Raw genomic sequence first — 23,126 nt, forward strand, 5'->3', positions numbered from 1 at the left:
TCACTCATTAGATTCTTGATGGAAACTGAGATACATTGAGAACTAATGGTCTTTTCAACAAATGGCATTGTAAAAACTGGATATCCACATGCAAAAGAATAAAACTGAACACTACCTACCTCATACCATCACAAAAATTACGTCAAAATGGATTACAGATGTAAATATAAAAGCTGAAAGTATAAAACTTCCAGAATAAACATAGGAGTATATCTTAATGACCTTGCACTAAGCAAAGAACTTTTATTTTTAGAAATAATAATAAAAACATAAGCAACAAAAGAAGAAAGTAGAGAAATTGGATTTAATTAAAATTTAAAATTTCGCCTGTCAAGGGATACCATCAAGAACATGAAAAGACAAGCCATAGAATGGGAGAACATATTTTCAAGTCACGTATCTGAAAAGGGCTTAGTATTCAGAATATACTGGGGTTTGGGGGAAAATGAAAGTGACTGCTAATGTGTACAAGGTTCCTTTCTGGAGTGACAAAAATGTTATAAAATTGTATAGTGCTGATGTTTGCCAAACTCTGTGAATATACTAAAAACCAGTGCATTGTATCTTTTAAGTGGCATGTGACTGATACCTCAATAAACATATTAAAAATTTAAATGAGAGTATATACATAATGGTCAACATACATAAAATATATGCATCTAACCATCGCATATGTTTTAAAATGCATATTATATATGCCTATTATACATATATAAGCCTGTTCATGTAGTAAATGCTCAAAATATTTTAGACTTCTTTGTTTTATTGATAATGATTGATTGAGGCAGAAAGTATTGGAGATAGCATGATCAACGGAAGGAGGCTCAGGCTGGATTCCTCCTACCCAAAGCAATTGGACTAACACTTTCTTTTGTAAGAATCCTCTCTATTTCTCACAGGAGCTGTAAGTTGTGTCCACGTGTGTCTCACCTGTATTCTCACCTGTCATCACTGTATTCTAAGGGCCCAAATGGTTCTGCCCTCCCTGGCCTTTATCCCTTCAGTCAAAATGCACTTAAAATGCTGCTCATTCTCTTTCTTACCTGTTGGATTCTGACTTTCCTGTGGTCTTGCCACTCACTATTTTTTTCCTATTGCTTATTTATGTAGACTGAATTTATCACAAAGTATAATTATTGATATTCAAATTTTTTGTATAAAGCCAAGAGCATGTTTTCTTTATTTGTGTGTGTGTGTGCATTTGTTTATCCATTTTTCATGAAAATACAGCAAAAAGATTAGAAAAATATACACCAAAATTACAAAACTGTCTCTGGGTGATGGGATTGCATGTAATTTTTAAAAACCCACTTTCATATACTTTGTGGTATTTTCAAAATTTTCAACAGAGAATCATGATTAAAAACACTTTATAAATAGGAAAACATTACATACTGAAACATTATAAGTTTGCCCAAAGATGGATTATGAAGAGAACTATCTCCAAAGTCAGACTCCTCCAAAGATGCATCAGAACATTCGCTGGATGAAACGTCGTATGAGTCAGCTCAATGCACAAGTCCGCTTTGCTGTGAACCTCCCTGAGAAACTAGGATGGAATATGCCTCTGTCTATTTCAGCTCAAGGCAGCAGTCAAGTGCTTAATCTAGTTTGCGGATTTAACATGGAGATTTGCACCTTTGCTCATACGCCTTTTGAACTTTCCTTGGCCCCTTCTAGTTGGATTCCTTCTAAGTGTAGAAAAACTGAATGATTTGTATCACCCAGTCCCCACGCATATATTTACAGGCTTGCAAAAAAAATCCTAGTCTAGACAATAATTAAAGTCAGACGTGTAACTTAATTAAAAGATGTCTTTCCTGAGCCCCAGGGGACATTTCTAAACACACACGACCAGCAGTGTTTATCCAGACTGTTCTGGGGGTGCACTTGGGGATATCCTCTTGGGCACAATCTCTTAGAGCAAGTGTGAGAAATGACGAGGATTGATGAGGGTGGTAGGTGTAGGTGGGTGTGAAGAAGACGAAAGAGAGATGTTTACCTGAATACATAAGGACAAATGACAAGGATCACTGTGGAGCAACATCAAGGAAGCAGAAATCAAATTTGATCAGCTAGGAACCTGGAAAACTCTTAGACACAGTATGCCCAGAAATCATGAACTACCAACTCCAGAGGCTTTGTTTGCCATCAGGTATATTTTGGTCAGCTTATGAAATGCTTTTTAAAAAATTAATACTAACATTTAAAATGGAGAGATTTTGCCTAAAAATCAAAATTTTCAGCTTTCTTTTGAGTAACTGAAAACAGTAAAACACAGAGTCAGTTTCTTTTCTGCAACAGTTGCTGGTGCTAAGCAACAGCTACATCCTTCAGATATTTAACAGGACATGCTCTCCACTTCGCTCACACTCATGAATCCCTGCTATCGCTACCACAATGCGATCCAGTGGCAGTTCCATTATCATGCAGCTGATTTTGTTTTTCTCACTCCTAGCAGGCTTCCATTATTTATATCAACTGTATGGCCTTTGCAGCTATTTGAGTTTGAAGGTCTCCCCACCATCCTCCCATACCCAGGCTCTTTCCCCTGGCCATGCTTTACCAGTCTCGTTCATCCAGAATCCTCCTTGCTTTGTGTTCACTGGTGCCTTGTTAGAAACGGATCAGGATTCAGTCCTGGGTACTTTATAAGCATTGTAATCTTCTGGGAGGATACAAGGACATAGAAAAGAAAAACATCTGGACCTGGAACCTGTAAACCAAGATTCAATTCCCACTTATAACTAGAACTAACTTATATTGTCAAAAAAAAAAAAAAAATGTGGGTTCAGATCCCAGATCCTTAATTTTCTAGTCTGAGATCTTGAGCAGTGTGCTTAACCCATCTGAAGCTGTCTCCTTATCTGTGAATGTAAATATTTGCCTTGCCTGCCTCACGGGATTGTGGTAAAAACCAAAGAAGATATTCTAAGGAAGTGATTTAGACAGTTCCTAAGACTAAATCAATTTAAGATAATTTTTGGCCAGATTATTAAATTACTTTGCATGGGTTGATGAAAAATCCACCTTACCAAGTTTTCCAAATGCTCTCTCTGAAAAAGCAAATAGTGTAGTAATGGTGGCTCTCAATATCTTTTTATCATTTGCCCAACTCTGTGGGTTGTTTATCAAGTGTACAAAAGTGTTTTAAGTGCGTGTATGGCCTTTCTCCCTAACTCTCTAGAAGACTCAATTAACTAAAAATCTGTCTTCCCAGTGTATACAATGCCCACTATTTCAGGTTTCCATATATAAGAAATATATGGCTTATAACATATTTCTGGTTTGTACTATAAATACATATATACATTTAACTTGAATTAGTAGATATAACTATGGCATTTTGATTTACAGCACCTAAGAGAGAGTATAAAGAATTTGATCACAATACTATCAGGTTGGTGCAAAAGTAACAGCGGTTTTGAAAGTAATTCAATGAAAGTAAGTGGCAAAACCACAATTACTTTTGCATCAACCTAATAATAATTGTGAAATTAAAAATATGTTCTGAATATTAAAATAATAGGTATTTGCTACAAATAATCTGGTTATGGCTATATTTATTGCTGTACGTACAGGCATACCATAGAGATATTGTGGGTTGGGCTACTGACCACTGCAGTAAAGCGAATATTGCAATAAAGGGAGTCACATAGATGTTCACACTATGCTACAGTCTTTTAAGTGTGCAGTAGCATTATGTCTAAGAAACAATGTGTGTATCGTAAGATATTTTGTTGTGAAAAAAATGCTGATTATGAGCTGTCAGCACCTCATAATCTTTTTGTTGGTGGAGCATCTTGCTTTGATGTGGATGCCTATGGATTAATCAGAGCGGTGCTTTCCGAAGGCTGGGATGGTGGTGCCAATTTCTTAAAATAAGAAAAAAATAAAGTTTGACACTGACTGACCTTTTCTTTTCATGAAAGTTTTCTCTGTGACATGCACCGCGTTGGATAGTCGAAGTCAATCCTCTCAAACCCTCCTGCTACTTTATCAACTAAGTTTATCAACTAAGTTTATTCTAATCCTTTGTTGTCATTTCAACAACGTTCACTGCATCTTTACCAGGAGTAGACACCATCTCAAGATCACTTTCTTGGCTCATCTGTAAGAAGTAACTCCTCACCTGTTAGTTTTATCATGAGATTGCAGCAATTCAGTCACATCTTCAGGCTCCACTTCTAATTCCAGTTTTCTTGCTCTTTCTACCATATCTGCAGTTATTTTCTCCCTGAGGTCTCAAACCCCTCAAAGTCATCCATGAAGGTGAAATCAACTTCTTCCAAACTCCTGTTAATGATGATATTTTGACCTTCTCCCACAAATCACAAATGTTCTTAATGGCATTTAGAATGGTGAATCCTTTCTAGTAACTTTTCCATTTACTTTGCCCAGATCCATCACAGGATCTGTAAGACTGTCTATGGCAGCTTTAGTCTTACAAATTGTATTTCTTAAATAATAAGACTAGAAAGTTTAAATTACTTCTTCATCCCTGGACTACTGAATGGATGTTGCATTAACAGACATGAAAGCAACATGAATCTCCTTGTACAACTCCTTTGGAGCTCTTGGATGACCAGGTGCACTGGTGATGAGCAACAATATTTTGAAAGTAATCTTTTTTTTTTTGAACAGTAGGTCTTAATGGTAGGCTTAAAATATTTAGTAGGCCATGTTTTAGACAGATATACTGTCATTCAGCTTTGTTATTTTATTTCTAGAGCATAGGCAGAGTAGATTTAGCATAATTCTTAAGGACTCTAGAATTTTTGGAATTTAAATGAGCATTGTCTTCATCTTAAAGTAACTAGCTGCATTGTATCCTAACAAGAGAGTCAGCCTGTCCTTCGAAGTTTTGAAGCTAGGCTTTGACTTCTCCTCTACAGTTTGAAAGTCCTAGATGATATTTTCTTCCAATGTAAGGCTATTTCACATTGAAAATCTGTTCTTTATTTTTGTGATTTTTTTTTTTTTTTTTAACAGAATCTCACTCTGTTGCCAGGCTGGAGTGCAGTGGTGCAATCTCGGCTCACTGCAACCTCCACCTCCTGGGTTCAAGCAATTCTACTGCCTCAACCTCCCAAATAGCTGGGACTACAGGTATGCACCACCACACCCAGCTAATTTCTGTATTTTTAGTAGAGACGAGGTTTCACCATGTTGGCCAGGATGGTCTCAATCTCCTGACCTTGTGATCCACCTGCCTTGGCCTCCCAAAGTGCTGGGATTACAGGTATGAGCCACCACACCTGGCCGAAAATCTGTTCTTTAGTATTTCCGCCATCACAATCTATCTTAGCTAGATCTTCTGGATAACTTGCAACTTCTATATCAGCACTTGCTGCTTCACTTTGCACTTTTATGCTGTAGGGACAGCTTCTTTCTTTAAACCTCATGAACCAACCTCTGCTAGCTTCAAACATTTCTTCCGTAGTTTTCTCATCCTCACCTCTGTCAGTTTCACAGAGTTGAAGAGAGTTAAGAGAGTTGTTCTAGATTAGGCTTTGGCTTAAGGAAATGTTATGGCTGGTTTGGTCTATCTTCAAGACCACTAAAACTTTCTCCATAACAGCAATGGAGCCTGTTTCGCTTGTTGGTGTTATTCATTGTTCACTGGAGTAACACTTAATTTTCTTCAAGAACATTTCCTTTGCATTCACAACTTGGCTAACCGGAGCAAGAGGCCAAGGTTTCAGTCCGTCTCAGCTTTCAACATGTCTTTTTCACTAAGCTTAATCACTTCTAGCTTTTAATGTTAGGTAAAAGATGCATGATTCCTCCTTTCACTTGAACACTTTAGAGCCATTGTAGTGTTATTAATTGACCTAATTTCAATACTGCTGTGTCTCAGGGAAGTGGGAAACCCAAGGACAGGGAGAGAGATGGGAGAATGGCAGGTTGGTAGAACAGTCAGAACACATACAACATCTTAACTTCACCCTCTTATATGGGCATAGTTTGTGGTACCTAAAAACAATTGCAATAGTAAGATTAAAAATCACAGATCACAGATCACCAAAGCAGATATATTAATAGTAATAATTTAAAAGTCTGAAATATTGTGAGAATTACCAAGATGTGACACAGAAACACAAAATGATCACATGCCGTTGGGAAAATGGTGCTGATAGACTTGCTCAATGCAGGGTTGTCACAAATCTTCAATTGGGAAATAATCACAATTATCTGTGAAGTGCAATAAAGCAAAGCACAATAAAACAAAGTATCCCTGTGTTTATTGTGGGTAAATACTATTAACATTCATTTTCCAAATCACTATTTTAAATGGTAGTGTAATGTATTTCATCTTATGAATATAGCATTTTTGTTTATTTGATTCACAATGGTTAATGGTAAATGGTGATTTGGTGAAAGCTAAAGCTATGTTTTACTTATTATATTATTTATGAATTAAAAACAAATTCAGCAATACAAAAATGTAAGATGAAAGTAAAAATTATCTTCTCATTTTAATGGAAGTACTTTCTAGCTTTTTTTTGTATGCAGATACATATACGTAGAGAAAGACATTTTTAAAATGAGTTCCTAATTCACTTACTTTTAGCCTACATTTACCACTTATTATATCATAGTCATTATTCCAATCAACCAGATCTACATCTGTTTTGTTTTTCTTTTTTAGACAGAGTCTTGCTCTTGTAGCCCAGACTGGAGTGCAGTGGCGTGATCTCAGTTCACTGCAACCTCCGCCTCCTGGGTTCAAGCGATTCTCCTGCCTCAGCCTCCCGAGTAGCTAGGATTACAGGCGCCCACCACCATGCCCGGCTAATTTTTGTACTTTTAGTAGGGATGAGGTTTCAACATGTTGGCCAGGCTGGTCTCGAACTCCTGACCTCAGGTGATCTGCCCACCTCAGCCTCCCCAAGTGTTGGGATTATAGGCGTGAGCCACTGCACCTGGCCTTACATCAGTTTTTAGTGGCTGCACAGTATTTTATTAACTATTACTTATTTAACAGTCACCTACTGATGGACTTCAAATTATTGTCAATTTTTCACTAATTTTTTATGTTTCACCATTAAAATAATATTGTAATGAATAATTTTACAATCACACATTATTTCCTTTGAAAACATTAAATTACAATAGAATAGATTAAATTTTTCTAAATTAGAATAGATGACAATGGAATCGATTTAAGTACTCTAACATCTATTGGTAAAATGTTTTCCATAAAAGTCATACAAATTGGCACTCCACCATCAAATTATGAGACAGCCTGTCTCATACCAATGTACCTCATATCTGATCAGAGTATTACAGCAAGATGCAGAGAAAGATATAAAATGTATCATATAAGTCTGAGAGGGAGACAACTGTCAGCCTTGTTGCAGGATCTGTAAAACCAGGGCTAAAGAGGAAGGACCTGAACTATTTGGTAGAACTGAAATGGAGAGGCATGCAATCTTTATTTCCTTTAAAATTTGGCCAAAACCTAGCTTCTTCATAGTTTCTTGAAGATATGTGATTGCTGCTAATTTAAGATTGAAAGCCTGATTAACACATTCAGTCTCTTAGCTTTCCATATTCTAACAACTAAGTCCAATTACCTATTGTGCTAATACCTCCTTCTCTTTGAAATGCAAAATCATAGTGAGACCAATGAAATGAGAACATGGTCCAAATATTGGATCATTTCCTGGTGATGATGTGACAATAGTAAACTGTGAAACTAGGGCTGATAACATCATCCTGAGTCATGGAAACTCTAAACATCAGCCAGCCTCTCTCTTTCCTCTTATCCTTTATCCTCTTTCCACTCCATCTCTGCTGATTAAGCTTACAGCATGTCTGCTGTATCTGTCATACTTCCTCCATACCAACAACATTGGTTTTAGTCCTCCTCAATCTCTGGTAGGATCATTGCCATAGTTTACTAACTGCTGTCCCCAGGGTGTTTTCCACTCAGACCTCAACAGGGCTGATTCCCTATCCTAACTAAAGCCCTTGCTGACTTCCTACTGCAAACAAGACGAAAATGATCCAAAGTTATGTTGGTCAAAGCAGAAGAGTAGAACTTACTTAAAATTTCATTTTCTTGATTTACAATTGTAAAATATTTGATATATGGCATATTGACATCATTTACACCCTTGCCTTATGCCCCCAAATTGGTAAGGTTGACTGAACTCTCACGTGTCTAACTAGTTTCCTTCAATAGCATTTTTAATCATGTTTATTGAGATTTAATTTATATGTAATAAAATCTGCCTTTTCAAAGAGCACAATTCATTAGGTTTTAACATAGTCACAGAGTTGTACAATCAGCACCACTATCTAATTCCAGAACATTCTGTCAACCCCATAAAGAAAGCCCATACCCATTACCAGTTACTTCCCAGTATCCCTTTTCCCAGTCTCTAGAAACAATTGTCTACTCTCTTTTTCTATGGATTTGCCTATTCTGAACGTTTCACATGGAATTATACAATATGTGACCTCTTACATTTGGCTTTTTAAACTTAACATAATGTTTCCAAGGTTCATGCATGAGGTATATAAATCAGGGCCTCATTCCTTTATATGGCTAGATAATACTCCATTGTATGGATATATCACATTTCCTTTATCTGTTTATCAAATGATTATCATTTGGGTTCTTTCCGCTTTTGGGCAAGTATACGTAATGTTGCTATGAACATCCATGTACAAGTTTCATGTGGACATATATTTATTATTCTTTTGGAACTATATGTAGGAGTGGACCTGATGGATCATATGCAAACACTATGTTTAGCATTTTGAGGAACTGCCAAACCATTTTTAAAGTGGCTACACAGTTTACACAACTTTACATTCCCACTAGCAATATATGAAGGTTCTAATTTCTTCATATCCTTGCCAACATTTCTTATTGTCCACTTTTTTATCACAGCAATATTAGTGGGTGCAAAGTGGTATCTAATTTGGTTTTTATTTGTGTTTCCCTAATAACTAATAATGTTAAACATATTTTACTTATATTGGCCATTTGTGTATCTTCTTTTGAGAAATGAATATTTGAATTGTTTGTTTGTTTTGTTAACTGGTTTGCTTGTCTTTTTATAGTTGAGTTGTAAGCTTTCTCTATATATTCTAGTTAAATAATATTCTTTTGTATTTTTATCCTACTTGGAGTTTATTGAGTTTCTTGGGTATGTAGATATATGTCTTTCATCAAATGTGATGTGTTTTCAGCTGTTATTTCTTCAAATATTCTTTCTGCTCCTTCCTATCTTTCATTTTTTTCAAACTTCCATAATGTGTATATTGGTACCCTCTTTCTCCAACTCTCATAGTATGTATGTTGGTATGAATGTCCCAAGGAAAAGCATCTTTGTACTTATTAAATTCTGAGTCAGATAAAATAAAGACAAGACCTGACAGTGGGAGTCTGCAGAGAGCTAGCAGAAAGGTCAAATTATGACAATTTGGCGGGAATAAAGTTTTGCCCCTTCCAGCAGTTGCTAGGTTGGTTGAAATTCTATTTAACATCATAGTCATTAAACAGTGATATTTGGTAATAGTAGTGACCTAGTAGTGACTAGGCTACTGGTTTGCACAGCTACTATAATCACAAAACTGTTGGTTTTCAAGCTGGGAAGAGGGGAATGAAAATAGGGCAAGTCAATGCCACACTGCTCACTGTTCTTGCTGAGATTCAGCTAATTTTTCCCCAGAATAAATGCTCCTCAGATTGTTGCAAGCTTTTCTTTAATTTTCTGAGTTCTAGAAACATGGATTTTGGCCATTTTTGTCAGTGTTTCCTTGCTTTTTTGGAGAAGGAGATTTTCAGAGGTCTTTACTCCACCATTTCAGAAGTACTTTTCCCCCATCATTCTTAGACACTAGAAATGGGATTTAAGTGGTTTATTTTATCATATATATTGTTGCCAAGTAATATTTCTTGGGTGCTCCACCACTAGACAGGTCCTCTTTCTTCAAAGGTATCTTTCTGAGTCCTCTAAAACTTAAAATACAAAATTAATTCTCAACTTATTTTTTTATTATCAAAAAGTCACTACTATTACCGATTATCACTGTTTAATGGCTATAATGTTACATAGAATTTCAACCTAACAGAACCCAAAGACTTGAACATTTTAACCAAACATATGGCATGGGTGGAGGGTTGTCCAATTACAAAAGAAATATTCTATTATCTAGGATTTTTGTTCTAACAGGAAAAATTACTACTATCTTCTTGATGCTCTTAATCCCTGCAGAATGAGTTTTCTCCTACTTCTTCTAAATACTCATCTATAGACCCACAGATTTACTGCTGATATTCAGCAACATTCAGCAATGATCCAGAGATCGATATGGATATCTCAGTCCAGATGAACAGATGGTACACAAAGTAGATTAATGCAAAAGGTTAACCAGCCACTAGAATGAAAACAAAACGGAAGATTCCTTAGTGAATGCACAACAACCAGAAAGATAAATTGTATGTGGGATTATAACTGGAGGTTAAGAGCTAAAACATGGATTTCAAAAAGTCATGGTATCAAATCTGGCTCCACACCTCATCAGTTCTGTGACTTGGGAAAGTCACTTTACCATGTAAAGCCTCTATTTCCTCTCTGCAAGTAGAAGTATTGCCTGCTGCATCAGGATTTTGTGCAGAATAAATGGGATAATGCATGCGTAGCATATAGTGTAGAGCAGGGCTTATAATAAGCCCTCAGTAAATGACAGTGTTAGCTGGTAACCTGAATACTCCCACCCCTGAGCACACTGACTAACTACAGTTATATGAATATATTTCAGTTTTGAAAAACAAGGTATGTTTCAAAGGTGAGATTATTGCCTATAAGTAGTCTCCATTTCCCACCTCAGAGATCTTTGTCAGGCAAACTCATATACATGAATCTCCCTTGTGTGTACTACATGCTACCTTATTATAAACCACAGACTTTGAGAAAACATGTCTTCCATTCATGCATGCATAAATATAATATCAACATTTATTGTGCATATTTCATGTGGCAGGCACTAATCTCAGCACTGGCATAGGGTGATGAACAAAGTCCCTACCCTCACGGAGATTACCTTCCAGGAGATGATGCAGGCAGATTATAGAGACTCCATTTCATCATTAGAGACTCAAAAAACTAAGATTTTGAGCCAAGTACTTCCCTAACTCCCTCATAACTTGAGTTATGTTGCAATTCATACTTTATCCAGGAGGCCCCCTATAGTGGGATTTGAAAGTCAGAGTGAAGATCAGGAGTTAGGTGCTTAGTTTCTGCTGTTCCTGCCAGAGGTGTCAGGTAATCTGTAACATCTGTAGCAAAGGCCCTAATATTCTATCTCTAGCTTCACTTGTTTCAAGAAACAAAGATGCTTGTTTCGGTGGAGGAGATGAGAGCAGAGGCAACGTGATCCTGGAGGTAGTGGTGGTAGCATTAGTGCGACAGTTTGAATATCTGTCCCCTCCAAAACTCATAGTGAAATAAAATCCTCAAAGTGACTGTATTAAAAGGTGGAGCCTTTAAGAGGTGATTGAGTGATGAAGGTTCTGCCCTCATAAATGGATCAATCAATTCATGGATTACTGGGTTAATTGGTTAATGGATTAATGGGTTATCATGGAAGTAGGACTGGTGGTTTTATAAGAAGAGGAGGAGAGACTTGAGCTCGTGTGATCAGGCCCCTCACTGTGTGATGCTCTGCACCACCTTGGGATTCTGCAGAGTCTCACGAGCAAAAAGGCTCTCATCAGAGGCAGCCCTTCGACCTTGGACTTCCCAGACCTCGTAACTGTAATAAATTTATAAATACATTTATTTTATTTATAAATTACCCAGTTTCAGGTATTCTGTTACACATAACAACAACAACAACAAAAAAAAATGGACTGAGACCAACACCTGCCTGATATCAGCTTTGTGATAGTGACAGAGACATAGTTGTAAACATGCTGCCATGCCCTGTGCATTACTCTCAGAAGTTCTGCTTGCTCCCCCACTCCTTCTCCCAGATTTTATATGCCTGCTCAAACCAGTACAAAATTCCTTTCTGCTTAAACTAGCTGAAATAGACTATGCTGTTACTGAATCCTGACCAAAACAGATAAACAAATAAAAAGGAGATGAACAAATAAATAAACAAGATAAGTATCGAATGCAATAAATGCTATGAAGAAAGAGTGATGAAAGATGAGGAAAGATTTTTCAGATGGACTTCTTTCAAAAGGCTCCTTTGACAAAACGAATTTAAACAGAGACCTAAAGGAAAGGAGGAGCTAAGAGAAGAGTCAGGGAAAAAGACTTCCAGGTAAAACAAACGTCAGCAGCAAAGGCCCAAAGATGGGGAAGGATTTGTTGATTTCACTCATAAGAATGGAGAGCATCTCTGGAAATTTGGCACAAATGGCACATGATAAGGCTAGAAAACTATGCAAGGACCAGAACTTCTCAAAGTGTGGTCCAGGAACTGGTGCCAGTCTGCAACAAATAGTTGCTGATCTGTGATAAGTATAACAATTAAGAATAAATATTCAGACATTTTGTAGCAATGTGACATCACCACAACATTCATGCAACATTTCTATTATATTTAAAGAAATTATCAGTGCATAACGGATTAGAAATTTAAAACACAAAACAGGTTCTTCACCACAGACAGTTTGAGAAGCATTGTTCTGTATGTGTAGCCTCTCAAACGTTTCCTTTAAAGAACCCAGTAGTAAATGTTTTAGACTTTTCAGGGCCATAGAGTCTCTGTTGCAACTACTCAGCCCTCCTGTGGTAACACAAAAGCAGCCATAGATAATATATAAACAAATGGGTGTGGCTCTGTTTCCATAAAACTTTATTTACAAAAAAACACATGGTGGCAGATTTGGGCCTGTGATCTATAGTTTGTCAACCTCTGTTCCAGGCCACAGGAAGGAGATTGGACTTGACTTTAAAGTCAACAAAACCACCTGATTAACTGAGGCCATCTTTACTCTTGATCACCCCTCATTACTGCCTGCACATATTCATAAAGTCTTTGTGTGACTGACTCAAAATCAGAAAGGACCTTGCAACTCCTCTCAGCTCTAATTCCATGTTCCTCTCATAGCAATCTTGGCAAGTGAAGTTCCCGCTTACAGGACTTGTGTCCAAAGGCACAGTCCATCTTGTCTCTTACCTGCATCCCCCAAAATGATGATGATACCATATACTCTACATTAACCTGATGAGCCACTCAGAGCCCCACATGAGGTCACAGCCTTATGTTCTCCAGGACCTGGCCAATCAATCACAGGTTCACACAGTCCTCTGAGTCATTAAGTCACCTCCACTGCCCCGTTTTTGGAGGTGTGCCATCCCACTTTTCTTTTTCTGCAAAGCTGTGCTTTTGTCCAAGTGAAACTCTGTGGCCATGGCGCATCTCTGATGCTGTTATGTCTGAAATAGTTGCATTGGTCAGGCGGCATACCACATGTATAGCCTTGTTTTTCTCTGGGCTCAAGCACAGCCACAGGCAGGAAAGCCTTCTGCGTTCACACGTTTCTGTTGCACGGCACCCATTTCATAAGCACAGCCCACCAAGCACACAGCAGAAAGCCTATTCCCTCCCACTCTGGAGCATATACTACTGTGTGGGTGAGGAGGTGGACTCTTCCCAGTAGGTCTTTCACATAGAGGGTACAGAGCTGAGGCAGCTCTTTCTGAAATCTCTTTTATTTAAGGTTTCTTTCATTGACTGAAGACAAACTTAATGGGTAAAACTTTGCTGTTGCAAGTTTCCTTAAAATATCTCCTTCTGGGCCTACCACCGTTTATCTTGGCAGCAGGTAGCTTGGAGAATTTTGGAAAGTCTCAGCTTGGCATAGCCTCAGAGCTACTGGCACATTAAAGATTAATAAAGCACATTTAACTGAGCTCAGGACACTGCAATGTGATCCTTCACCGTGAAATGTGCAAGATTCTTTGTTTGCAATGAACAAAATTGGAGCCAGAAAGGGCCTACTGTGACAAGCTGAGATAGGAAACAATCAGGAACTTTGTATGTGTTTCACTGATCAATTGATGGGTAGGAATCAATGCCCCGGCTCAGCCGTACTCGAACTTAGCATTCTTAGGAATTTAAGATAGGTGTCCGAGTATGATCCAAGAGCTGGGTATTTACTGAACTTGCAGCACCACAGAAATAATGCAACTGCACCTGCCTCCTTAAAATATTAGAAAAGAATGATTCAGAGCGAATTCTCAAGTTAGCAGCTTCTCCAGTGACTATCAGAATAAAGCAAGGCATTCCCAAACATGTTGGCTTTGCTTTAGTAAACCAGAATGCTTGGGTCTGGCTGAATATTAACCCAGGAAGAGGGAAAAAAGAAAAAACAACAAAACAAAACACGATTGACATGCATAGTGTGGGGCTGGCTGCAGAATGAACCAGACAACACGAAAATGAAAATAAAAATTAATCAGGCACGTACGTCGTAACTGTTGGTTCCAAGGAGGAATTAATCTCCAGGCACCTGGATACACAGCAGCAAGTACTAGGCTGGGTCAGCAAAGGCAAACATTTAAAAATGTACCATCCTGAATTCTGGAAAAGCACTCACAGACACCACGTGCCGTGTAATGCCCTGTGTCTATTTACACAGTGAGTGTGATCCCTTCATGTCCTCCAGAAAAATCACAGGCAAACTCTGCACTCTGCAAATCAGAGCTCCAGACCAGAGCACTTAACACATTGGGTGCTTTCCTCTATACCAACATCAACATTCAAGGAAAAAAGAAAAGAAAAGAAAAGAAAATTCTCTCCTTACCGAGAAGGCATAGCAGACAGGGACGCTGAATGTTTCACTTTAGCCCACTCACTGCTTTCTCTTTCATTCGATCAATGTTCTAAGGCTATTGAGGAGAGTTCCTGGGGTTTTCGGATCTTCCTTCAAGAGTTTTAATCACTGGTTTCCCCAGGCCGGGTTTAACAAACACCGCTGTGTTCTGTCAACATTTGTATGCGGCACCACATTGGGCAACCAGCCAACACACAGAGTTCCAAGAGGCAAGGAGAGAAAACTGACACCCTAACAAACATGCTTCCCTCTTTTGTGTCCTGCAAGGTGGTGCTCAAAGTGTCATCTTTGATTCTGACGGGAGCTAAAGATAGCCTCTTTTTATGACTTTCTCCGCTGCCCCCGAACCCGAAAGCCTTGCTGGGCTGCTGGAGCTGGGTTCCGCAAAGTTTGTTTTTTGTCTCACTGCCCTGAAGTTCTCCGCACAATCGCATGGTTTGCCTCTCCACCAGCTGCACTTTAAATGTATTTTAATTGGCTGGAATGTCGAAAGAATCCATTTGGCAGTCGTTTACATGTGAAGCACGCCCAGGGCAGCTGAAAGAGGCCCCAGAAGCAGCCGATTACTTCATCAAAAGCTGCAGTTTGAATACCATTGACTCCTACATAACTACAGTGAACTCAATTCTATAGGCAAGAAGGAGTAATTAATAATTTGCTGAGAAAATTCTTCATTCATCTAAATGCCAAAAAAGCAAAGGAAAAAAATCCCTGCAGACACAACAGTTCTTCTGAAAGGCTTGATTTATAGCCGCCAGTTCTACTCTTCACAAACATTGACTTTGTATAGCATTACAGGAGGGGTATAATGCATAATTCGGTCTGCCTGAAAAGTTAATTTAAGTAATTTTCCTTTTGAATGATCCCCTGAGATACATCGTTCTATTACCTCTTTACACATTAGCCATATGCTACAATAAATATTGTCAATACTTGTGGCATTTCCTCATTCTCTTTATTTTTCTTGGTTGGTTGCAATAATTAGTTTGTGGCCTCCACTAGATCCAGCCACAAATAAATTCACCCGGAGTCAAAGTGGATAATCATCACCACACAGAACTTGCAAGCCACACTGAAGTTAAAAACACTCTGAACAACAACAAAAAAAGTCCATTTAAACAGATTCTAACATCAGGCTGGTGGGGAGGGGAGCATACACACACACCGATATGCATGTATGTCTCAAAAAATCAAACAATGATAAAAGAAGTCATAAGACATATAGAATAACAAATAAATGGAATCGTTCTCAAATGCTTCTTCACCATTGTTTTACTGAGAAGACTTTTCAAGAGCATAAATTAGGTTTACAGATTTAGAATCCCTGGGCATCTCAGGTAAGCCTGAGCTCACTCCTCACTAAGAACCCCTGGTTTAGACTCAGTATATCTAGTAGGATCTCAACACCCCAGGGATGCGTCTCTCTGGAAACTGTGAGCCACTGAACATTGTCAGATTTGTTTTGATGCCTTTTCCTCACGTCAATAAAATTGTCTGTGGTTCATAACAAGATGGCACAAGAGAAAGAATGATGTATGCAAGTTGCTTGGGTGGATTTGTTGAATCACTGAGTGAACAGGCATCTTTAGCAAGAAAGCAGAGGAGCAGAAGACTGGTGGAAAGGACCAGGGTCAGCCCCATGGGTGTACAACCTGCAGAGTTACCCACAGTCCTGTGCTTAAAAGGGACCTGTACTTGGATTAATGCTGTACTGGCACCATCTTCAAATTCTTAACTTCTGAACAAGGGGCCCCATGATTTCATTTTGCATCAGGCCTGACAAATGATGTAGCTGGTCCCGAGAGAGATAGTAGGTATCTAATCTGATGCAACACATGGTTGGAATTGAAAAGCAATGGGAGGAACACACTAAGGGTGTGGGTGACAGATGCTTTCCCTACTCCTGCCTTAGATTTTGGAGCCACTGAGATGGTTGAGAAGGGTGATTTAGGAAGGGGGATCTCGCCAGCCAACACCGGAGGTGGGAGTGATCTTGTAGGTGGTAACTGCTGTGTCCCGAGCTAATGGTTCACTGTTTCTTGTGTGGCTATACTTCATCTGACTGGTTCAGGAAGATTTTTTGTTTCCCATACAGTCAGTTCCCCTCTGCCATTCTATGAGCAGAAAGCTCCATGAATATAACCATCATCTATTTTAAAGTCATCCTAGAACCATGATTCAGGGTTTGATGAAGTTAAATTCAGCTCCGAATTTCAAAGGCACTGCTGACTCACTGCTGTGAGGTCTGATAACTCTGAAATTACTAGAATGCTATAAAATGATTAGGCCTGCATCACCTTCTGCTCCTAGAGGTGTTCTCAAAGGCCTGCCCTTGCACCCGGACTTGACCTACTCCGGCCTTTGGAGAAACCATAGAGAATTTTCCCTCTCAGAAGAGAAGCTGGTCTTGGATGTCAAGAACTTCATGCTGCTGGTAGCTTGTATCTCTTAGCAGGACGCTAATGCGCTCTGATACTGGTACTTAATAAGTAAAACAGATTAGCATTCTAGAAACAGAAGAGAATGTAGACTGGCTGATCCAAATTATTCTTATTTTTAAAAAGGACAACTGAGGCAAGAAGTGACTAATGACTTCTCAGAAAGTTAATAAAACAATATGTCCAGGTTGCATACTTCCTTTGGCCACACATGTTCCTATTTTCAGCTGCCCAGGTCATTCCCCATTCTGACTTGCCTACTGACTCCGAGGTACTTTCCTGGCTCCAGTCTACTTTTATACTTCCAGAGGTATTTCAAGTGCCAAGTTCTAATTCCTTGTCTTACCCTTATGAGCCACTTTCACGCACAGCACTGAGCATGCTGCACCAAGAGGAAGTCTATTGTTACACAAGACACATGGCTTAGCCATTGTTGATCAAAGACGTCTAAGAATTCTTAGATCCCAGGACATAAATTCCTCTCTGCCACTTACAGACTATTAGTGTGCATCCTGGTAATCTGTTACACAGGAGAGGCAGGTATGAGCAGCTCACATTTTCCAGGAAATAGCAAAATGATCCCGTTTGTTGTTGTTGTTGTTTCATTTTGTTTTGAGATGGAGTTTCACTATTGTCACCCAGGCTGGAGTGCAGTGGGATTATCTTGGCTCACTGCAACCTCCACCTCTGGGGTTCAAGCGATTCTCCTGCCTCAGCCTCCTGAGTAGCTGGGATTACAGGTACTTGCCACCACGCCCAGCTAATTTTTTGTATATTTAGTAGAGACAGGGTTTCATCATGTTGCGCAGGCTGGTCTCAAACTCTGACATTGTGATCCACCTGTCTTGGCCTCCCAAAGTGTTGGGATTACAGGCGTGAGCCACCGTGTCCGGCCAAAGTGATCCTGTTTTAACTCCGTCCTGGAGCTCGTAAGCTTGTGCTGTCCTTCTTTGTCCACCCTCTGAGTTACAGGTATCAATAGGTCAGAGAGGTTCCTTGGTTTGGGGCTGGCCAATAGGGGGTCCTGTATGGGTATATGATGGGTCACAGGCACAAAGCAAGAAATCATGTTTGGGGAATGCAAGAAATCATGTTTGGGGAATGCAGAACAATCTATTAGAATAATCTGGTGGGTTCTGGAGGTCATAGAAAACATAGAGGTCAGAGCCACGAAGGCAAAGTGAAGGGCGATGTATAGGAATGGGAAGGTCTTGTTGCTGTAGAGAAGGAAACCAGATTCCTGATTGTGGCTTTTCAGGCACTGACCCTGACCAGGCCTTAACTTTCTCATGAGTAGCACAAATACAGCTATGCTAACTATACCCAAGATTAACTTTGGGTGTGTACAGTGTGTACATTTGACTTGCTCTCAATCATAGAAAATGCTGGAGTCATGGAAGCTCAGAGAGCACACAGGGCTTTGTCACGTGACAAACCTCAGTTAGCCAAGTGGAGGGTCAGAATCCAAGAAGATGGATGGTGCCACAAAGTCCCAGTTTCCAGCAAACCAGAAGACTCCCACAAAGAGATGGCCAAATCATTGAGAAAACAATCAAGAACCCAGGCCACTTGAGTCCTCTGGAAATAGAGAAGCAAGTCAAGGCAAACGGAGAGTGAATTAAGATACTGGTGTCCAAAAAATGCCAACAAGAGGTTTCTGCATAGTGAAGCAGAAAGCTTGCTTGTGACGTAGCCAGCCTGTGGCTTAGCCATGTTGTTCAAGGGGAGTGTAAAAAGATAAATAAATAAATAAAAATAAAAAAATTAGGAGGAAAGGCCAAAGCAGGACATTTGGTTGGTTACATTCAATGAATCTCTCCTTAATGGAGCCTATCTGAATGCCAGGCCTGCTCAGGATCACAGGGCTAGGGAGAAAGGGTCTCAGCATGGAGCGGGGCATGAGTCTGCTGGGAAGCCATAACAAAGTTCCACAGACTGCAGGGCTTAGGCAACCAAAATTTATCTTCTCACAATACTGGAGGCTAGAAATGTGAAATCAAGGTATCGGCAGTTTAGTTTCTTCTGAGGTCTCTCTCCTTGGCGTGCAGATGGCTGTCCTTTTCTCCGTGTCTTTACATGGTGCCCTTCCCTCTGCGTGTCTGCTCCAACCTCCTCTTCTTATAAAAACACCAGTCATACAAGATTAAGGCACACCCATTTGACCTCATGACCCTTTTAAAATCCTATCTCCAAATGTAGTCACATTTTGAGGAAATAAGGGTTAGAGCTTCAATATATGAACCTGAGGGCATAATTCAGTCCATAACAGGTAGTTTTTAGATCATCTGAGAACTGGCCCATATATGTTCCTCTTACTGTATTGACAGACTTTGTGCTAAGAGCATTGAGGGCCATTTCTAACTTACTCCAAAACCACCTTACTATTCGTCATGTACAGATGGGGAAACTTGGGTTCGGAGAGCTTAAGAAATTTGTTGGGCTGGCTCAAGCCTGTAATCCCAGCACTTTGGGAGGCCGAGGCGGGCGGATCACGAGGTCAGGAGATTGAGACCATCCTGGCTAACACGGTGAAACTCCGTCTCTACTAAAAATAAAAAAAACTAGCCGGGTGTGGTGGTGGGCGCCTGTAGTCCCAGCTACTAGGGAGACTGAGGCAGGAGAATGGCGGGAACCCGGGAGGCGGAGCTTGCAGTGAGCCGAGATTGCGCCACTGTACTCCAGCCTGGGTGACAGAGCAACACTCCGTCTCAAAAAAAAAAGAAATTTGTTGGAGGACACAGAGCAGAGTCATTACAATTTCAGAGCGCAAGCTCTTAACCTGACACTTAACTGTCTTCTGCAAGTCAGGTATGTTGATATACTTGATTAGCATGATTCCTAAAACACCCAGTTCCCAGAATCAGTATATCATACTCTCTGAGCTCCTGAGACATGGCCTTGATAGTTCCAACTTATCAAGCATGTATTGAACATCTACTGAAGAGGCCAAACTTTTCTGCTTGCAGGTGTTTTTGCCCAAAGATGACAAGGGTAGTCTCAGGGGTAAAGTAAATTGATAAGTTTCAGAGAAAGATGAGCCCTAAAGAATTGAGCTAATAACTGCAACTGTACTGAGGAGCTTCCCATGGCTAGGAAGAGAGGCTGAAGGCTGATGGGAAAATTTTAGGTTGATGTTCAAAATTCTGGATCCAGGGACCGAAGATGTGGTTTCCTGATACAAGCCCTAGAAGCTATAACTTAGAATCACACAGGAAGCCCTGGGCAAACGGAAGATCACATACGAGGAAGGAAGAGAGGGAAAGAAGGAAGGGAGGAGAAGAGGGAAGAAAAAGAGGAGACAAGGTAAAAAGCATTTGACTAACACCTGCCATGTGGCAGGTATTATTTTAGACATGACTTGTATTGCCTTTTTTAATCCTCACAAAATGCTATGCAGTCCATTTTATTTATCCTCATTTTACCAATTTATAAACTGAGGCTCAGAGGAGTCAAAACTTTTGCTCACATTGTCACAGCCAGAAATTGACAAGGCCAAGATTTAAACTCTGCTCTATCTATGTTTTCCTTAAACCTCCCTGCCTACCCTTATTTTTCCTTAAACCTTCTTGCCAACTCTGAATTAAGCAACACAAAGCAAGTAAGTAAGCAAGAATCTTATGCTAGCAACCGATTGGACCAGGCTGCAAGACATGGTTCCTCTAATGGCAGCGTCCTCTGCCACACAAGTCTGTTGCTTACGGAGGTCAACGCCTCTGGTGTGAAACCAGGACGTTGATTTCAGAGTAGATTGGCTGCTGGTGAGGTAGTGCGATCCGGTGTGAACTGAAGTGAGAAAGGTCAGAGCGACTGTCTGCTGATGGATAAGGGCACAGGGTTATTTCTCTGATAACAAAATAAATAGAGTTTATTGATGGGGTTCACTTACTTTATGCAAATGATTCTTCCCTGTGTATTTATTCCTTTGTCACATGGGGATTTGCCTTGGTAAAATATACCAACTCCAATCACCAGGGAAAATAAATCTTACCAGCCATTCAGAAACCAGACTCCATATTCAGAGCTGGATGAGACAACCTTTTAGTGAAATCAGTGGGCTTCTGAGCACCAGGGAATTCAGATGTTGTTTACCCAGTGAATAGACAACGATTTATGGCCAGAGAAGAGAGAGGGGGAGAGAGAAAACAGAGAAAGACTCTAAATTGTATTTGTATTCAATGACAGTACTTTAAAACACCGATATTTAAACAGTTGTCAGAAGATTAGGGCTCAATCAATAATTCACTAGTATTTTATAAATCCACAGATGGTACACCATATACGGTGGTAGGTGCTGAAAACAAATATAGTTAAAACTTTCAGTTTATCTTGTCCACTGAAGAATTCATCAAAATGATGAAAGATAAATGAAATAATTGCCATGCAATTTTGAAATCCATTTTCAATAAGCAGTTCTTCCTAATTATTGTCACAAATAGGATCATAATGAGTGCTTGTATCCTCCAAAGACTGGATACTGATTAGTTGAGAAAGCAGCTCAATAGCATGCTTGAAAGCCAACGTTATGCACAGTGCTTTCTATGTAACGAGCCCCGTCCCAAGTGCCTTGGCTAGAATAACTCTATGGAGATAGGTGCCTTTATTACTCCCATTTTACAGATGGAAGAACTGAGGCACAATTGCTTATCTTCACTCACAGTGATGTAAGTGGGAGAGCTTGTGTCAAACCCAGGCAGTCTAGCTCCTAAACGCTGCTTATCCAGACACTCACGGCCACACGCTGTCCTGGGCTGTAAGGATTGAACAATTGTACACAGAGTTCTGGCTCTGTCTGGCTTCACTTTATAGCCCTGCCTGGTCTTTGGCTACTTTCTCCAGCAGTTATGGGTGTCTTCTCACCCTCTATATAGTACCATACAGATGCCCAGTTTCATAGAGATGTTCTAATAATTGTTTTTTGTTTTGTTTTGCCCAGGATGATGTTTTGCTAACGCATGTTGTGCAGATTGACTTTTTTGTCGAGGCTGAATACCTTCAAAAACAAAAAAGTGTTTGTCATCTTGAAATGATAAGATCAAAATTATTTTTGATTGGCGCTTTTGTCCACAGAACTTTCCTTAGCTATTCACTGACAGTGTTGTTAATCCTTTCCGGAGACCAGGGCTTGGGAAAATAAAAATGACAGGCCTAGAGGTAGCCAGGCAGGGGAGGAGGAAGAGAGAAGTGAGAGATTCTGGGCCTAAATGTCTCTCAAGGCTTGTTCTCAGGTTGACCAGCTGCCCAACCCATACCCCCATTCTATAATGTATCTCCTTCCTACCAAAAAAGATACCCTTCCATTCAGGTAGAGGCATTGGTTTTCAGTGGAAGAATGGCAATCCTTACAGTCAGATACGTCTAAAGTCCACCTCTGCTCAGCCATTTACTAGCTGTGTGACCTTATGCAAGTGACTTGACCTCTCTGAGCCTCAGAGTCTTCAACTCAAAGAAAGAAAGATAAAATGTGGCTTTATAGGGAGTATATAAATCATAAAATGTAAAAATGCCTGGCTTATTAGTGGTCCCTAGTTCATGTTAATTCCTTTCCCTTCTTTATCATCCCTGGATTAAAGCTACTAACACAAAGACAACTGGAACATTCTTACTCATAGACTTCTTCTCAAGTATGCTGGCTTTGAATACATTATAACCAGACATTGAGGCTCCTACTAACTTTATCTTTAGTCACATAAAGAAAACTGGTTGCTAAGAGAAGTCCTATGTAATGGTAAATAACATCATTTAGTTTCTGAATAAAATGTAGCTGAATTTAGTTTCTGAATAAAATGTAGCTGAATTTCAATTCCACCTGAAACCAGAAAACAACCAGCTTACCAGCCAATATGTTCCTCGGACTTACCCAGTGTAATAAACCTTTA

At 39.6% G+C, this 23,126-nt stretch overlaps 1 protein-coding gene and 1 long non-coding RNA gene across 2 annotated transcripts in view; both read right to left on the reverse strand.

Moving 5' to 3' along the window:
- Positions 1 to 15,161, reverse strand: part of NCKAP5 (NCK associated protein 5) — a 983,546-nt gene extending 968,385 nt beyond the window's left edge. Inside the window, exon 1 of the mRNA XM_073019623.1 lies at positions 14,783 to 15,161. The gene's annotated coding sequence lies outside the window, so the exon portion shown is untranslated. The remainder of the gene's footprint in view (positions 1 to 14,782) is intronic.
- Positions 2,364 to 6,193, reverse strand: LOC140712662 (uncharacterized). Its single transcript, XR_012094375.1, has 3 exons — positions 6,082 to 6,193; positions 4,133 to 5,976; positions 2,364 to 2,716 (listed from the first exon to the last, which is right to left on the reverse strand). It is a non-coding gene; the product is annotated as an uncharacterized lncRNA (long non-coding RNA).
- Positions 15,162 to 23,126: the final 7,965 nt, after the last annotated feature.

Source organism: Chlorocebus sabaeus, chromosome 10 (assembly GCF_047675955.1).
Source record: "Chlorocebus sabaeus isolate Y175 chromosome 10, mChlSab1.0.hap1, whole genome shotgun sequence".
Taxonomy (NCBI): domain Eukaryota; kingdom Metazoa; phylum Chordata; class Mammalia; order Primates; family Cercopithecidae; genus Chlorocebus; species Chlorocebus sabaeus.